General features: G+C 39.4%; 1 protein-coding gene and 1 pseudogene across 1 annotated transcript in view; one reads left to right on the top strand and one right to left on the bottom strand.

The window, feature by feature from the left end:
* Window positions 1–15,386: 15,386 nt before the first annotated feature.
* Window positions 15,387–16,077, bottom strand: LOC122490526 (annotated as a pseudogene).
* A 901-nt stretch (window positions 16,078–16,978) lies between these two features.
* Window positions 16,979–19,918, top strand: part of MCM9 (minichromosome maintenance 9 homologous recombination repair factor) — a 111,919-nt gene continuing 108,979 nt past the window's right edge. Inside the window, exon 1 of the mRNA XM_043592212.1 lies at window positions 16,979–17,332. The gene's annotated coding sequence lies outside the window, so the exon portion shown is untranslated. The remainder of the gene's footprint in view (window positions 17,333–19,918) is intronic.

Genomic DNA, 19,918 nt, shown 5'->3' with positions numbered 1-19,918 from the left:
ACAGATGTTAGGCCACAAAACAAGCCTCAACAATAGAAGATCAAAGAGATACCATGCACTTTTGCTGACCACAATGCTATGAAACTAGAAGTCAACCACAAGAAAAAATATGGAAAGATGAAAAATACATGGAGGTTAAATAACATGCTACTAAACAATAGGTCAACCAAGAAATCAAAGAGGAAATTAAAAAGTACATGAAAATAAATGGAAATTAAAACACAATGTTTCAAAAACCTTTGTGATGCAGCAAAAGCAGTTCTAAGAAGGAAGATTTTAATGATACAGGGTACCTCAAGAAGCAAGAAAAATCTCAAACCTAACCTTACACCTAAAGGAGCTAGAAAAACAACAACAACAAACAAAATCTAAAACCAGCAGAAGGAATAAAGATTAGAGCAGAAATAAATGTTAGAAACTAAAAAACAACAACAACCAACAATAGAACAGATCAATGAAACCAGGAGCTCGTTCTTTGAAAAAAAAAAAATCAATAAAATTGATAAACCTCTAGCCAGACTTACCAAGAAAAAAAAAAGGACTTAAAAACATAAAACCACAAATGAGAAATAAGAACCAACACCACAAAAATACAAACACTTAAAATACTATAAAAAACTATATGCCTAGAAAAATGGATAAATTCCTAGAAATATATAAACTATCAAAACTGAAACAAATAAAAAACTTGAACAGACAACCAACAAAGAAACGGAATCAGTACTCAAATGAATTCTACCAAATTTTAAAAGGAGAGTTAATATCTATTTTTCTCCAAACTATTCTAAAAAATAGAAGAGAAAAGAAAATTTCCAAATTCATTCTATGAGGCCAGCATTACCCTGAATATAATTCAGTTATAAAAAAGAATGGGGGCACCTGGGTGGCGCAGTCGGCTAAGCGTCCGACTTCAGCCAGGTCACGATCTCGCGGTCCGTGAGTTCGAGCCCCGCGTCGGGCTCTGGGCTGATGGCTCGGAGCCTGGAGCCTGGAGCCTGTTTCCGATTCTGTGTCTCCCTCTCTCTCTGCCCCTCCCCCGTTCATGCTCTGTCTCTCTCTGTCCCAAAAATAAATAAACGTTGAAAAAAAATTAAAAAAAAAAAAGAATGAAATTCTGCCATTTACAATGACGTGGATGTACCTAAAGGGTATAATACTAAGTGAAATAAGTCAGAAAAAGACAAATACCATAGGATCTCATTCATATGTGGAATTTAAGAAACAAAATGAGCAAAGTGGAAAAAGGAGAGAGAGAGACAAACCAAGAATCCGACTCTTAATTATTGACAGCAAACTGATGGTTACAAGAGGGGAGGAGGTTGGGGGGAATGGGTGAAATAGGTGATGAGGATTAGGAATACACTTATCTTGGGCTCAGTCAGTTAAGTATCTAACTGTTGACTTCAGCTCAGGTCATCATCTCAAGGTCATGACATCGAGCCCTGCAACAGTCTCTGTGATGAGCATGGAACCTACTTGGGATTGTCTGTCTACCTCTCTCTCTTCCCCTCTCCCCCTCCCCTCAAAGTAAACAAACATTTTTTAAAAAGAATACACTAATCATGATGAACACCTAGTAATGTATAGAACTGCTGAATCAGTATATTGTACACCTAAAACTAATATAACACTGTATGTTAACTAACAGGAATTAAAATAAAAACTTAAAAAAATAGAGTCCAGTTCTTTTCTGAAAATACAGCTAGAATCTTTTAGGCAGCATAGTTTAAGTTTGCAGAGCACAAAACATTGAAAAGAGGTCATGTGAATCTTGTGAACTAGTCTCACTATAAAAACTGTAAAATCAAAAGTCACAAGTAAATTGTTAAAAATATTATAAAGACAGAAATGTTTCCATCATTTACTGTACACATACTATGTGTCGAGGACTGTTTTAGGACTAGGGGTATACCAGTGGGGGTGAAGGGGAATCCCTGCTCTGTGTGCTCCATGGACCCTATATTCTTGTGGGAGTATGTGTGCATATTTGTAAAAATGTTATACACATGCATATATATGATAAAAATAAGGAAAAAGCATGAATGTATATTGTCATATGGGAGTGATAAGTTCCATGGAGCAAAATAAAGGAGGGTAGAAAGGAGTACAAGGCAGGGAGTGGGGCTGTGGAGTAGGCCATGGGGATGTGAACCATTCCAGGCTGGAGTAACAGAAAATGCAAAAGAGAACCAGGAATATCTGAAGAAGAGCACTGTTGCTGTACTGGAGTGAGCACAGGAAGAGAATAATAGGATATGCAATAAATTAATGCAAGTTTTAAAAGTTTAAAAAGATATTTAAAGAATAAAGCAGGGGCACCTGGGTGACTCAGTTGGTCAAGTGCCTGACTCTTGGTTTTCACACAGGTAATGATCTCACAGTTTTGTGAGTTCAAGCCCTGGGTTGGGCTCTCTGCTGACAGCGTGGAGCCCACTTGAGATTCTCTCTCTTTCCCTCTCTGCCCCTCCCTCTGTCTCTCTCTCTCTCTTTCTCTCTTATTCCCCCCCCCCCCAAATAAATAAATAAACTTAAAAAAATTATAAAAGACTAAAGCAAAGTTACATAAAGAATATTTTAGTCATAGGACAAAAATTTAATACAACAAACATTCAGTCTCTACTATGTGAAAGACAGTGTTTTAAGAGGTTTGAAAGTAACAAAGATTCCTGCTCACATTTTAGCAGAATTTGAATTATTAGATAAAATGGAATACAAGAAGACACAAAATAGAACAAACCAGAAAGAACTATTGTTAATACAGTAAAATAATTTCCAACTATACAACTAGAAATTTATAGACATAAAACCAAGTAAAGTATTCAAAACCACAAAATTAACAATATGAAGGATCAAGTGGTAGAAAAACATGTTAAGTAGAGACATGATTGAAAAATTTTAAAGACCGAAATTCAACTTCTGGAGATAAAAACTACAATGGCTGAGATGTAAAATAAACGGATTAGGATTAGCAGAGTAGACATTGCAGAAGATTAGTGAACATGCACACATAGAAATAGAAACTTTCCAAAATAAAAGAGGAAAAGGAGTCCAAACAAATTAACGGAATTCTCCCCGAGTCTGTAAAGCAATGTCAAATAGGATAAAAATATGTACAATTGAGCATTCCCAAAGGACTGAGGTATAAGTGGTAGAAAAAAAACAGTAGATGAAATAAAAGCCAAAATATTCCCCAAATTTGATGAAAACTATGAACCCAGAGATCCAAGAAACTCAACAAATCCAAGGCACAAAAAATATGAAGAAAAATACATCAAGGCAAATCATAAGCTGCTCAAACAGGTAATAAGGAGAAAATTTTCAAAGGAACCAAGAAGAAGGGTGTTATTTATTTACATTTTTTAAAGTTTATTTATTTGAGTGAAAGAGAGCATGTGCTCGCACATGAGCGAGGGAGGCACAGAGAGAGAGGGAGACACAGAATCCAAAGTGGGCTCTGTGCTGATGGCAGAGAGCCCAACGTGGGGCTTGAACTCACAAACCATGAGATCACTACCTGAGCCGAAATCAGACGCTTAACCAACTGAGCCACCCAGGCACCCCAAGAAGGCTGTTATCTATAAATAAAGTAAAATAAGGATGACAACAGACCTGTCACTGGAAACAGTGCAAGACAAAGGACAATACAGCAAGGTCTATTGGAAACAGTAACAATAATCAGTTAATCTACAATTTTATGCTCAGTAAAATTGTCTTTCAAAAATATAGGTTATATCTAACAAAGCTGTGGTAATCAAAAAAGCATGGTACTGGCACAAAAACAGACACATAGGGGTGCCTGAGTGGCTTAGTCAGTTAAGTGCCCGACTCTTGATTTCGGCTCAGGTCATAATCTCACAGTTCGTGAGATCAAGCCCTGCAATGGACTCTGCACTGACAGGATGGAGCTTGCTTGGGATTCTTTCTCTCTCCCTATCTTTCTGCCCCTCTCCTGCATTCTCTGTCTCTCAAAATGAATAAAAAATGTCTCTCAAGATGAAAAAAAAAATCACATAGATCAATAAAACCAAATAGAGAACCCAGAAATGAACCCATGCTTATATGGTCAAGTAGTCTATGACAAAGGAGGCAAGAATACACACTGGGGAAAAGCTAGTCTTTTCAATAAATGGTGCTGGGAAAGCTGGACAGCTGCATGTAAAAGGAAACTAGAACACTTTTTCACACCACTCATAAAAGTAGACTCAGAATGGATTACACACCTAAATGTGAGACCTGAAACCATAAAACCCCTCAAAGAAAAGAGTTACCACTTCTTTGACATCAGGCTTAGCAATTTTTTTCTAGACAGATCTCCTGAGGCAAGGGAAACAAAAGCAAAAACTATTGGAACTACACCAAAATAAAAAACTTTCACACATTGAAGGAAACCATCAACAAATGAAAAGGCAGCCTACTGAATGGAAGAAGATATTTGCAGGTGATATATCTGATAAGGGGTTAACGTCTAAAATATATATAGTACTTACAAAACTCAACACCAAAAAACCAAATAATCTGATTAAAAATAGGCAGAGGACCTGAATAGACATTTTTCCAAAGACGACATATAGCTGGCCAAAAGAGATATGAAAATATGCTCAAAATCACTAATCATCAGGGAAATGCAAATCAAAACTACAATGAGGTATCACCTTACACATGTCAGAATAGTTAGAATCGGAAACAAAAGACATAACCATTGGCAAAGATGTGAAGAAAAAGTAACCCTTAAGCACTGGTCATGGTAAAGTAAATGGGTGCACCACTATGGAAAACAGTATGGAGGTTCCTCAAAATATTAAAAATAGAAATACCATATGATCCAGGAATTCCACTACTGGGTATTTACCCCCCAAAAACAAAAACACTAATTCAAAAAGATATGCACACATGTGTTTATTGCAGCATTATTTACAATAGCCAAGATATGGAAGCGAGCTAACTGTCCACTCGTAGACAAATGGATAAAGACGTGTGTGTGTGTGTGTGTGTGTGTGTGTATATGTGTGTGTGTCTGTGTGTGTCTGTGTGTATATGTGTATATATGTGTGTGTGTCACACATAGCAACAATATGGATGGGCCTAGACAATATTAGGCTAAGTGAAATAAGTCACAGAAAGACAAATACCAATGATTTCACTTATGTGTGGAAAATAAAAAAACAGATGGATAAACAAACAAAAAGCAGGAACAGATCCATAAATACAGAGAACAAACTGATGGTTGCCAGAGAAGAAAAGGGTGGGGAAGATGGACAAAATCAATGAAGGGGAGTGGGAGATACAGGCATCCTCTTATGGAGTGAGTAAGTCATAGAATTAAAGGTATGACATAGGGAATATAGTCAATGGTACTGTAATAGCATTGTATGTTAATAGACTACACTTGTGGTAAACATAGCATAATATGCAACCTTGTCCAATCACCGTTTTACACCTGAAATTAATATAACATTGTGTGTCAACTATAATTTAAAAGGATGTATGTTATATCTAGATATCAAATCATGTTGTATACCTGAAACTAATATAACGCTATATATCAATTATACCTCAATAAGAAAAAAATATATACATGACATTTTCAGGCATACAAAAGCTATATGCATTCATCACCAAAAGACCTCTACTAGAAGAAATATCAATGGCAGACAGACAAAAGAAAATTACATTAACGGGGCACCTGGGTGGCTCAGTCAGTTAAAGTGTCTGACATCAGCTCAGGTCATGATCTCATGGTTCGTGAGTTCAAGCCCTGTGTCAAGCCCTGTGAGTTCAGGCCCTGAGCTAATAGCTCAGAGCCTGGGGCCTGCTTTGGATTCTGTCTCCCTCTCCTTCTGCCCCTTCCCCACTCACACTCTGTCTCTTTCAAAAATAATAAACATTTAGGGGCACCTGGGTGGCTCAGTTGGTTGAGCATCCGACTTCGGCTCAGGTCATGATCTCACGGTCTGTGGGTTTGAGCCCCGCATCGGGCTCTGTGCTGACAGCTCAGAGCCTGGAGCCTGTTTCAGATTCTGTGTCTCCCTCTTTCTCTAACCCTCCCCTGTTCATGCTCTCTCTCTGTCTCAAAAATAAATAAATGTTAAAAAAATTTAAAAAAAATTAAAAAAAAAAAGAAAATTACATTTAAAAACACATGTGTAATTGAGGCCACCAAAGGGGAGAGGCAGAGAAAATATTCGAAGAAATAGCGGAAGAACACTGGAAATCATAATATATCAGTAAATATATAGGATTACTTTCTTGTTCGTTATTTAACTCTCTCTAAAAGATAATTGAGACCTTCAGTTTCTGGTCAGCATTTAAGAAGCCTGAAAGTTGCCACTACATCCTACAAAGTAAAAACATGAAAAGCTAAAACAATCAACAACTCTTCTTAGATCCATAAAAAAAAGTGAAGTCACAGAGCAAACTACTGCCCCCCAAACTGGAGAAACAACAGGCTGATACAGAGAATCACAACTTACCAGAGCAGAAACTGAGCTGAAAACCTCCACAAGAATGGATGCCAGGGTAGGTAAACTTCAATTGTAATTGATGAATTACTGGAGGCTTAGTGTGGGCAAGTCCAAAAAGATATAAACTTCAGAGGAGTCTACTCACACTTCTGAGAGTTTTACATCTAAGAGTTCATGAGGTTTTCACAGCGAATATTGGAGAAAAATTCCTTTGTTCTTCCAATGGGGTTTGGGGAAAGGGAACCATTTTGAAAGACCCCAGAGCATTCTGTTTTCTGAAAAAGTTCTGCCCTAGGTGAAACTAGTTAACCAGAGCCTAATCTGTTGGGGTTTATTAGAGCCTAATTGACCTGGGGGAAAAGAAACATTCAACTCCACTTGGCTCTAGCCTTTCAGAGGAAGGCAGGGAAATACACAACTCCAGCCCACTGTAACCATGCTGTCCCACCTACAGGAGGTGGGGACTGGGAACAAGTGAAGTTCACAGTCCAGAGGCAAAAAGCTACCTAGAGCCAAGACCTAATTATAGGACTATCAAACACTCCCCCTCCCACCCCACGCCTTACCACCACATTACTAAAGGTCTATTTACGGCAATTTAACCCAGCACATCGTATCCATCTTTCAACAAAAAATTAGAAAACATACTAAACGAAAAACACAGAGTTGAAAAGAAACAGAGCAAGCATTAAAACCAGCCTCAGGTATGGCAGGGATGTTGGAATTATCAGACTGGGAATTTAAAATAACTATGATTGGGGTGCCTGGGTGACTCAGTCGTTAAGCTTTATCAGTCTTCAACTCAGGTCATGATCTCACAGTTCGTGAGCTTGAGTCCTGCTTCGGGTGAACACAAGTCCCACTTCTGGTAAAAACCCCCGGATGAGCCCCACTTCTCTCTCTCTCTCTCTCTCTCTCTCTCTCTCTCTCTCTCTCTCTCTCTCCCTCCCCCTATCCCTCTCCCTCTCACTCCATCCCTTGCTCACTTGTGCCCTCTCTCTTTCTCAAATAAATAAATAAATTAAATAACTATGATTAATATCCTAAGGGCTCTAATGGATAGAGAACATGCAAGAACATACAGGAAACATAGGCAGAGAGATAGAAATTCTAAGCACCAAAAAGAAATACTAGAGATTAAAAACTCTGTAACAGAAATGAGGAATGCCTTTGATGATCTCATTAGTAGATCATATGCAGCTGAGGAAAAAAAAAATCTCTGAGCTTAAGGATATATCAATAGACATTCCAAAAATGAAAAGAGAAAAAAGTCAAAGCACCCCCAGGATATCTAAGAACCGTGGGACAACTACAATACATGTAACATACATGTAATGGGAATACCAAAAAGAGGGAAAAGACAAAAAGAAAAAGAAGCAATATTAGAAGAAATAATGACTGAAAATTTGCCCAAATTAAAGTCAGACACCAAATCAAAGATCCAGAAAGCTCAGAGAATAGCAACCAGGATAAATGTCAAAACACTACACATAGGCATATCATTTTCAATCTATAGAAAGTCAATCATAAAGAAAAATTCTTCATAGGCGTCAGAGGAGAAAAAACACCTATAGAGGATAACTATATTCAACTCCTCCTCAGAAACCATGCAAGCAAGGAAAGAGTGGAATGTGAAATATTTATGGTATTGAGAAAAAGCCCGCACCAACCTCAAATTCTGTACCTTGAGAAATTATCCTTCAAAAGTGACGTAGAAATACTTTCTCAGATAAACAAAAATTGAGAGAATTTGTTGCACACCAACCTGCCTTGTCAGAAATGTTAAAAGTTCTTTAGTAAGAAGGAAAATGATATAGCTCAGAAAGTCAGATCTATAAAAAGTAAGGAAGAGCACTGAAGAAGGGCTACATGAAGGTAAAATAAAAACTGTTTTGTTTTTTAAAGTTTATTTATTTATTGTGAGAGAGAGAGAGAACATGTGTGTGTGTGGCAGGTGGGGGAGGGGTAAAGAGAGAGAGGGAGCGAGAGGATGGATGGATCTCACGACCATGAGATCATGACCCAAGCCGAAATCAAGGAGTCAGCCGCTTTACTGACTTGGCCACCCAGGTGTCCCTAAAACTTTGATTTTTCTTATTCTTAATTGATCTAACAGATAACAGTTTGTTAAAAATAATAATAGAAACAATGTATTTGTGTATGCTTGTGTCTTAAAAGCTTATATAAACAAAACCAATGACTGGCAATGCTTCAAGAGATGAGAGGGAAGAAATAGGATTACTTTGTCACAGTTAAGGTACTCGCACTACCCTAGAAATGATATAGTGCTATTTGAAAATGGACCTGGATAGCTGTAAATGCATATTGCAAACGCTAGGGCAACCAAAAAAAAAAAAAAGTTAAAAAAATAAAGGAAGCATAATTGATTTGCTAAGAAAGGAGAAGAAATGGAATCACGTAAAATGCTCAATTAAAGCCACAAATGACAATAAAAGGTACAAAGGCAACAAGCAGAAAAGATTAATAAATATAGTAGATTCCAATCCAATTATATCAATAATCACTTTGAGCATCAGAGGTCTAAATATATGAATTAAAGGCAGAGATTGTCAGGGCAGATTAAACAAAACAAGATGCAACTATATGTTATCTACAAGAAATCTATTTTAAATGTAAAGACCTATAGATTAAAAGTAAAGGGATGGCGATGGGCATTGAGGAGGGCACTTGTTGGGATGAGCACTGGGTGTTGTATGGAAACCAATTTGACAATAAATTTTATATTTAAAAATAAATAAATAAATAAAAATTGTTTTAGTAAAAAAAAAAAAAAAAAGGAAGGGATGGAGAAAGATATACCATGCAAGCATTAATCACAAGAAAGCAGGAGTAGCGATATTAATTTCAGACAGAGCAGACTTCAAAGCAAGGGAAGTTATCAGGGATATAGAGAGGCATCACATAACAATAAAGGGGTCAACACTCCAAGAAGACATATGTGTATGGGCCTCAGAATATACGAGGCAAAAACTGATAGAACTGCAAAGAGAATTGGGTGTATCCTATTGCAGACTTCAACATCCCTCTATAGAAATGGACAGCTCCAGCCCACAGAAAATCAGTAAAACCATGATGAACTCTACAGACTACTTTATCCAACAGCAACAGATTGCTTCTGCTGTTACTTCTCAAACTTACATGAAGCATTCACCAAGACACAACACATTCTGAGCCATAAAACAAACTTTAACACATTTAAAAGAATGGATATCATACAATGTCTTAGACCACAATGGAAGTAAACTAGAAATTCATAAGAAAAAGAAGACTACTAAATCACAAAATACTTGAATATCAAGCAACACACTTGTAAACACATGGATCAAAGAAGTAATCTCAAGAGAAATTGTTAAAATACTTTGAACTAGAGGGGCGCCTGGGTGGCTTAGGTGTCTGACTCTTGGTTTTGGCTCAGGTCATGATCTCACGGTTTGTGGGTTCAAGCCCCACATCAGGCTCCATGCTGACAACACAGAGCCTGCTTGGGATTCTCTCTCTCCCATTCTCTCTGGCCCTCCCCCACTCACGCTCTCTCTCTCAAAATAAATAAATGAATTTAAAAAAAATTTTAAAAATAAAAATACTTTGAACTAAATGAGAATGAAAACACAATTAAAATTTGTGAGATCCAGCCGTAGCAATTTCTTACTTGACACATCCCCAAAGGCAAGAGAATTAAAAGCAAAAATGAACTACTGGGACCTTATGAAGATAAAAAGCTTCTGCACAGCAAAGGAAACAACCAACAAAACTAAAAGGCAACCAACGGAATGGGAAAAGATATTCGCAAATGACATATTGGACAAAGGGCTAGTATCCAAAATCTATAAAGAGCTCACCAAACTCCACACCCAAAAAACAAATAACCCAGTGAAGAAATGGGCAGAAAACATGAATAGACACTTCTCTAAAGAAGACATCCGGATGGCCAACAGGCACATGAAAAGATGCTCAGTGTCACTCTTCATCAGGGAAATACAAATCAAAACCACACTCAGATATCACCTGACACCAGTCTGAGTGGCTAAAATGAACAAATCAGGAGACTATAGATGCTGGAGAGGATGTGGAGAAACGGGAACCCTCTTGCACTGTTGGTGGGAATGCAAATTGGTGCAGCCACTCTGGAAAACAGTGTGGAGGTTCCTCAGAAAATTAAAAATAGACCTACCCTATGACCAGCAATAGCACTGCTAGGAATTTACCCAAGGGATACAGGAGTACTGATGCATAGGGGCACTTGGACCCCAATGTTTATAGCAGCACTTTCAACAATAGCCAAACTATGGAAAGAGCCTAAATGTCCATCAACTGATGAATGGATAAAGAAATTGTGGTTTATATACACAATGGAGTACTACGTGGCAATGAGAAAGAACGAAATATGGCCTTTTGTAGCAACATGGATGGAACTAAAGAGTGTGATGCTAAGTGAAATAAGCCATACAGAGAAAGACAGATACCATATGGTTTCACTCTTATGTGGATCCTGAGAAACTTAACAGAAACCCATGGGGGAGGGGAAGGAAAAAAAAAAAGAGGTTAGAGTGGAAGAGAGCCAAAGCATAAGAGAGTCTTAAAAACTGAGAACAAACTGAGGGTTGATGGGGGGTGGGAGGGAGGGGAGGGTGGGTGATGGGTATTGAGGAGGGCACCTTTTGGGATGAGCACTGGGTGTTGTATGGAAACCAATTTGACAATAAACTTCATATATTGAAAAAAAAAAGAAAAAAAAATTTGTGAGATGCAGCAAAAACACTGCTTATAGCAAAATTTATAGCATTGAATGAATATACTAAAAAAGAAGAAAGATCTAATATCAGTCATCTAAGATTTTCACGTTAGGTAAACAGAAAGAAGAAGAGCAAATTGAATCCAAAGTAAGCAAAAGAAAAGAAATAATAACAATTAGAGCAGAAATCAGTGAAATTAAAAACAGGATATCAATAGAGCAAACCAACAAAACCAAAAGCTGCTTCTTTAAAAAGATTAATAAAGTCATTAAGCCTCTAGCCAGACTAAGGGAAAAAAGAGAGAAGACACAAATTTCTAATATAAAAAAAAAAATGAAAGAGAGGATATCACTAATGATCCCTTAGAAATTAAAAGGATAATAATGAAATATTACAAATAACTTTATGTCCATAAATTTGATAACCCAGAATAAATGGACCAATTGCTTGAAAGATACAATCTGCCAAAATTTACAGATGAAGAAATAGATAATCTGAATAGGTCCATATCTATCAAACAAATTGAATCAACAATTAACAACTTTCCCAAACAGAAAGAACCAGGCATACTTGAGTTTACCAGTGAATTCTACCAAACATTTTAAGAAAGAAGCTATACAAATTCTCTAAAATCTCTTGCAGAACACAGAAGCAGAGGGAATATTTCCTAATTCAGTCTTTCAGGCCAACATTACCCTAGTATCAAAATCTGACAGAGACACTACAAGAAAAACAGAGACCAATATCTCTCATGAACATAGCTGCAAAAATCCTCAACAAAATATTTGCAAATTGAATCCAACAATGTATAAAAAGAATTAGGCACCATACCCAAGTAGGATTTATCCAAGGTATGCAAGGCTGTTTTCAACATTTGAAAATCAGTTACTGTAATGCATCATATCCACAGGCTAATGAAGGAAAATCATGGGATTATATAAAGAGAAGCAGGAAAAGCAACTGACAAAATCTAACTCATTCATGATAAAAATCCTCAGCAAACTAGAAAGAGAGGAAAACTTCCTCAACTCAATAAAGAACATCTACCAAAAATCTCTACAGTTAACATCATATTTATTAGTGAGAAACTTGATTTTCCACTAAGATCCGGAATAAAGCAAGAGTGTCCCCCTTTTTTCAACATCATCCTAGAAGGCACTGTTAATGCAATAAAAAAGAAAAATAAAAATCACAGAGATTGAGAAGGAAAAAATAAAACTGTATTTATTTGCAGATGACATGATCATCTATGTAAAAAACATGAAAGAATCTACATATAAAACTTCTAGAACAAATAAGTGATTACAGAAAGATTGCAGGATACAAATATGTGGAAGTCAAGTGCTTTCTTATACATGAGCAATGAACAAGTGGAATTTGAAATTAAAAACATACTACCATTGACATTAGTACCCCCCAAAAGGAATACTTAAGTATAAATCTAACAAAATACATGCCAAATCTATATGAGGAAGACTATAAAATTGATGAAAGATATCAAAGAACTAAATAAATGGAGAGATAGATATTTCATGTTCATAGACAAGAAGACTCAAAATTGTCAGAACATTAGTTCTTGATCTATAGTTTCACCCCATCCCAATCAAAATCCCGGCAAGCTATTTTGTGGATGTTGACAAAAAGATTCTAAAGTTTATATGGAGAATAAAAGACCCTGAATAGCCAATTCAATATTGAAGGAGAACAAATTTGGAGGACTGACACTATCTGACCTCAACACTCACTATAAAGCTACAGTAATCAAGACAGTGTGCTATTAGTGGAAAACAGACTAATAGATCAATGCAACAGAATAGAGAGCCCACAAATAGACCCACATATAGTCAACTGATCTTTGACAAGAGAGCAAAGGCAATACAGATCTTTGACAAATGTAGCAAAAACAGTCTTTTCAACAAATATTACTGGAACAACTGGACATCCACATGCACACATACACACACACAGGTCTTAACACCCTTCACAAAAATTAGAGTAGATCACACACCTAAGTGTAAAACACAAAACTATAAAAGTCCTAAACACAGGACAAAACCTAGATGACTCTGGGAATGGTGATAAGTTTTTAAATACAATGTCAAAAGCACAATACATGAAAGAAACAATTGATAAGCTGGATATAATTAAAATTAAAAATCTACTCTGTGAGAGACAATGTCTAGAGAAAAAGTTGATAAAGCCACAGACTGGGAGGAAGTATTTGCAAGACACATCTGATAAAGGACTCTTAAAACTCAATAAGTCGGGGCACCTGGGTGGTTCAGTCAGTTAAACATCTCTTGACTTTGACTCAGGTTATAATCCAAAACCATGATCAGATTTGTGGGATGGAGCCCTATGTTGGGCTCTGCGCTGAGGGGTAGAGCCTGTTTGGGATTCTGTCTCTTCCTCTCTCTCTCTCTCTCTCAAAATAAATAAATAAACTTAAAAAGGAGAAAAAAACCTCAACAATAAGAAAACAAACAGCCTGATTTAAAGACTGACAAAGACCTGAACATACACCTCATCAAAGAAGATATACAGATGAAAAGTAAGCACATGAAAACATGTTCACCTTCGTATGTTATCAGGGAATTACAAATTAACACAACGAGATACCACTACATGCTTACTACAATGGCCAAAATCCAAAATACAAACAACACCAAATGTAGGAGAGGAAGTGGAACAACAGAAACCCTCATTCATTGCTGACAGGAACGCAACATTGTACGACCCCTTTGGAAGACATTTTGGGGGTACTTACAAAACTAAACATACCCTTACCATAGGATTCATTCAATAAACAATCATGCTCCTTGGTATTTACCCAAAAGAGCTGAAAACTTATACCTACACAAAAACCTGTACATGGATGTACATATTGGTTTTATCCATAACTGGCAAAACTTGGAAGCAACCAAGATATCCTTTAGTAGGTAATGGACAAATAAAGTGTGGTATATCCAGATAATGGATTATTATTCACCACCAAAAAGAAATGAACTGTTAAGCCATGAAAAGACATGGAGGAAACTTAAGCGTATGTAACTAAGTGAAAGAAGACAATCTGAAAAGGGTAATTACTGTATGATTTCAACTACAGTTGACCCTTGAACAACACAGGGGTTGGGGTTGACTCCCCCACAGACATTAAAAATCCGCATATAACTTTTGACTCACCAAAAAGTTAACCACTAATGGCCTGTTGACCAGAAGCCTTACTGATAACATAAACAACACATATTTTGAATATGCTTTATATATCATGTTACTATAATAAAGCTAGAGAAAAATGTTATTAAGTAAATCATAAGGAAGAGAAAATACACTTACAGTACTATTTTAAAAACCCACATATAAGTGGACCCAAGCAGTTCAAACCTGTGTTATTTGAGGGTCAACTCTATATGACATCCTAGAAAAGGGAAAACTATGGAGGTAATAAAAAGATTAGTTGTTGCTAGAGATTAGGTAGGAGAGAGGGATGAATAGAGCAAAGAAAATTTTCAGGGCAGTGAAACTATTCTGCATGATACAGCAATGGTGGATACATGTTATTATAATACATCTGTTAAAACCCATAGAATGTACAACAACAAGGGTGAACCAGACTGTAAACAATGAATTTTGGGTGATGATGATGTGTCAGTGTGTGCTCATTAATTGTAACAAATGCACCGCTCTGGTAACAGTATGTATGTTGATGGTGTGGGAGGCTGTGGGGGGTGTGGGGAATATAGTTTAGGGGTGGTGGGTGGAAGGGTTATATGGGAACTTCCTGTAATTTCTGCTCAATTTTCCTGTGAACCCATAACTGCTCTTAAAAATTGTTTATTAATTTTTAAGACTGTTTGAAATAATAAATGTAAAAAGATCAATAGTTCTATATACTAGAAAGGAACAATCAAAATTTGAAATTTAAAATATCATTTACATAGCATCAAAAACTATGATTTCCCGCTTCCCAAGAGTTTAAGGATAAACCTGAGTTAGAGACAGATGTAACAAAAGATTATTGTTTTTTTGTTTTGTTTTGCAAACCACAAATCTTTATTGCAGAAATCTGGGCAAAGTTCCCCATTGGTGGCCCCCATTGAGGGTGGACTGGGGCCCTCTGTCCAGAGCTGGGCAGGAAAGAGGTAGAAGGAATATGTCTGGGCCCAGGGCCTCAGAACTGTGAGATGATGTTGGGTGCCAGGCTGCAGATGAAGCCTCTATCATCCAGCTCCACATTCAGAGACTTCACTATACCATCCTCTACCACCATGGAGAACCTCTTGAGCAGTGGATTTCCAAAGAGAGATACCAATAAATCAATCACCCAGTAACAAATCTGTCTCCTTCCTAAAGGTCCCAAGGGAGTCAGCCAAGAGCCTAACCTTGTCTCCCGAGTTGTGAGCTTGTCCCCACTCTTCAGCTACAAAGACATCATTAACACTCAGATATGCTACCACCTGGACCCCCTTGGCCTTCAGAGCTTCAGCCTGCTGCATAAACCCTGGCAGGTGGATCTTGGAACATCTGGGGGCAGTGGGGAGGGGGTGAAAAGGCCCTAGGGACTCCAAATAGCACTCTCTTCTTGCCCTTGAACAACTGTGTTAGGTTCACCTTGTTCCCAGGTTCCCCTTCAAAAACCATCATGGAAAGGATGGCGACCCACTCTGAATGGGGCCATGGCTGAGGTGGCACTTCTGAAACTGTAGGCCTTGCCAAGTGTCCACTCCCCACTGGTTGCTGGCATCCTCTTGCTCTTGCTGTCACTGATGCTACAGATTCAATGGCAGCAGCCCAGGCACCCAAATGAAAACTGAACCTGCTCCATTGTCCAGAAGGCACAGCCCAGCCAGTGGCATGCCCATCCCAGAAGCTACAACTGCTATATCAATTACATGAATAGAAATTATATGGCAAATAAATGGAGGTTACTTTGTTCAAAGGTCATATGACTCAATATCATCAACATGTAAATTCTTCCCATATTGACCCATATTCTGTGCAACCCCATTAAAGATCCCAGTTTTTTTCTTTTAAAGATTTTATTTTTTAAAGTAATCTCTACACCCAACATGGGGATCCAATTCACAACCCCAGGATCAAGAGCCCTGTGTTCCATCAACTGAGCCAGTCAAGCGGCCCAAAAATCCCAGCTTTTTAATAGAAAATGACAAATTTCTGGTTTTAAAATTCATACAGAAACACAAGAGCCCCCACCCCCCCGCCCAGAGAAACACAAGAGCCCAAAAAACTTGAAAAAGAACAAAAATCGAGGCCAAACTCTGATTTCAAGGCTCATTATAAAGCTACAGTGATGCAGATAAAATAGCGTTATTGTAAAGTAGGCACATAGATCTGGCAACAGAAAAGTCTTAGACCCGCACAAACAAAATCAACTGATTTTTGACATAAGTGCAAAGGCTTTTCAGTAGAATAAGTATAGCTCTTTCAACAAATGGTGCTAGATATCTATATGCAAAATGTTACCTAGTATCCATACCTCGCATCATATACAAATATTAACTCAAAAGGGCCATAGACCTAAGCTATAAAACCTTCATCCTAAAACTTCTAGAAGACAACACAGCATTAAATCGTTGCAACCTTGTATTTGCCAGTTCTTAGACCAAAAGCACGACCCATACAGGCCATGTGAGTCCTCGCATAGCCCCCCTCTTCTCACTCCACCTGGGGCGGGAGGCTCGGCCTAGCCCCGCCCTGGAACTCATCGGGCCCCGCCTCGGCCCTCCTGGCCCCTCCCAGCCCGCCCAGCTCCACCGTCTCGCGTCCCGCGGAACCAGGCGGGGTGCGCGCCCTCCCGCTTCTCCACCCGGAAGAGCCTCCTGAACCGCGAAGTCGAGGCGGCGCGCGGCTCGGCGTCCGTCTGGTGCGCGGGCCCGCCAAGCAGCCGGCGCGGCGCCTACTTCACCCAGGCGCCAGGAGGACCCGTCGGAGCCTGCGCGCCCCCGCGGCCGGCGACGCCTCGAGCGGCCGGCGCACGCGCCCCGCCCCGCCCCCAGCGGCCTCTTCGCGCTCCCCGCCTCCAGGCCCGAGCTCTCCGCGACCCTCAGCCTTGGGAGCAGCGCGTCCCCGGTGACTTCTAACACTGCATGTCCGCCAGTAAGTGACAACTGCTGCCTCGTTTCACCGTTACTATTTTTTTTTTCTCCCGCAGTTCGTCCCAAGTCTCTCCCACATCTGGTTAGTTCCCAAACTATTCAACTCCGGGATTTGTCGGGCGACCGAGGTGCCCGGTTGCCGAGCCAGGCAGTGTCAGAGACCTGCCGAGGTGTTGTAGGGCAGGGGCTGCGTCCAGAGACGGAAGTGTGGAAAGCAGTCCTCTCAGTACGACCCGGCTCCCTGTTCGCCCAGCGCACAGGGGGAGCGGGGCAGGCGGGCGGCGAGGAGGCGCCCACAAGACGCGGGCCGCGGGCGAGAGGGGCGGGTCTTAGGACGCGGCGCAGCGGGGACCGACGAGGGGGCGTGGCTCTGGGTGAGTGCGGCGGCTTCTCGGCGGGCGGGGATTCTCGGTGGTCTGGCTGCAAGCCGCCGCTGATTCGCCCTGCTGGCGCTTGCCTGCGCTTCACTTGGTCCAGAGGATGAAGTAGCACGTGGTTGTATTTTGCCCCGAGCTACTCAATAGGTGAAAGGAAAGGGAACTTGAAAATTGTAGAACAGTAAGAGTGGGCATGTTTATAGGGTTAGCAAACTGCTTAGAAACAGTTGAACAGTTTTGCGCAGGTTTTGAAAGGGAATGCTGTTTTCAGAAAACACGCTATTTCAAAAAAAGACTAGGCGAAATTTAATCTGACTTTAATTTGAACCATGCATTCTGCAGCTACCCCCTCTCTGCCCTATGTGGAGCTGTCTTTTAAATTGCTAAACTGTGACTCCAAATTTAATATGTATTTATAGAATCTTAAAGATTGTCTTGTAGCAACTCTTGGGAGTACAGTTTCTCTGTTTTTTTGTTTTGTTTTGTTAAAATTTTTTTTAATGTTTATTTATTTTTGAGACAGAGAGAGACAGAGCATGAACAGGGGAGGGTCAGAGAGAGAGGGAGACACAGAATCTGAAACAGGCTCCGGGCTCCGAGCTGTCCGCACAGAGCCCGATGCGTGGCTCGAACCCACAGACCGTGAGATCATGACCTGGGCCGAAGTCAGACGCTCAACCAACTGAGCCATCCAGGTGCCCCTCTCTGTTTCAAGCAAAGGCCACGTCCTGGAAATACTGTATGATGAGTTACTTTTCAAGTGCTTTTTTCTGCTTTATACTTGGCTGAATTTAATATTACCTAATAAAAACAAGTTATTTATCGATGTATTGGCCATAATTTGCTCTCACTCATTCTCCTGGGTATACACATGCCTATCTGTCAGTCTCAGACAGGCATTTGTAGTTGTTAGAATTCTTGGCCTGTGACATATACCGCCCCCCACCCCCATCTTAACTCCTTTCACACCTTCTAGAATAGTAGGTTCCCAGAAAAAGCAAAATAATGCTAATAAATAGCATTGTAACACATAGTTAGGATGCTAAAATGTGAACTTCATAAGTTGTCTTTTATCATCTTTCTGTTTGTTGAACCGAGTACAATAAATGTTGGTTAAATAAGTCAAAGTACATTTGTCCTCCAGTACTGTTTCCAAACCAAATAAGATTTTCTTAGATGATCAATTTCAACAGTTTATCTTAACTGCCCATTGCCACGTCTGGGATTGTCACCCCGTTGAAATTTAATACTTCTCTTCTTTGTGCTCCTATTCATATTGTATTTTTACCACTATCAGAGCACTGTTTCATTTGATCTGTCCCTTGGTTCCCTGAGGGCATTGAGGATCTTTTATTGTGCTTTTTATTTCCCAGCATGGTACCGTGAACATGATAGATATCTGCCTGTATACATGAACTTGGGATGGGGGTAGGCCCTTTTAATCTGTAGATACGAATTTTCAAAAAAATACATTGCCAGGGGAATGTGATAGGTGAAGTAATGTAATATAGTGTATTTATTTTCAGTCCTAGTTATTCATCATTTAAAGATCAATTTTCCTTTCCTCAGTTTAATTATGTACTTTCTTTATACTCTTGATAGCTGTTTTTGCTGAGGCCAGTACGTTTCCTAGGTTAGAAAGAGAAAATAGGAAACAAATTAACCTCAAAATGTAAATTTCTTTTTAAATTTTTTAACGTTTATTTATTTTTGAGACAGAGCATGAACAGGGGAGGGGCAGAGAGAGAGGGAGACACAGAATCGGAAACAGGCTCCAGGCTCTGAGCCATCAGCCCTGAGCCTGACGCGGGGCTCGAACTCACGGACTGTGAGATCATGACCTGAGCCGAAGTCGGACGCTTAACCGACTGAGCCACCCAGGTGCCCCCAAAATGTAAATTTCTAAAGCGAATCTGTTAACTATTCAAGTCAGAACTAGCAATCCACGGGGGCACCTGGGTGGCTCAGTTGGTTAAGTGTCTGACTTCAGCTCAGGTCCGATCTCGCACTTTGTGAGTTGGAGCCTCGAATTGGGCTCTGTGCTGACTGCTCAGAGCCTGGAGCCTGCTTTGGATTGTGTCTTCCCCACCCCTCCCTCATTCTTTCTCTCTCAAGAATAAATAAACATTAGAAAATTTTTAAAAACCCTGGTTATCCATGTATGTTCCATTTATGTAGCCGAATACACATGAATATGGTGTGTGTGTGAT

The sequence above is a fragment of the Prionailurus bengalensis genome, chromosome B2, assembly GCF_016509475.1.
Source record: "Prionailurus bengalensis isolate Pbe53 chromosome B2, Fcat_Pben_1.1_paternal_pri, whole genome shotgun sequence".
NCBI classification, from domain to species: domain Eukaryota; kingdom Metazoa; phylum Chordata; class Mammalia; order Carnivora; family Felidae; genus Prionailurus; species Prionailurus bengalensis.
This window is presented reverse-complemented; position numbering and strand designations above follow the sequence as displayed.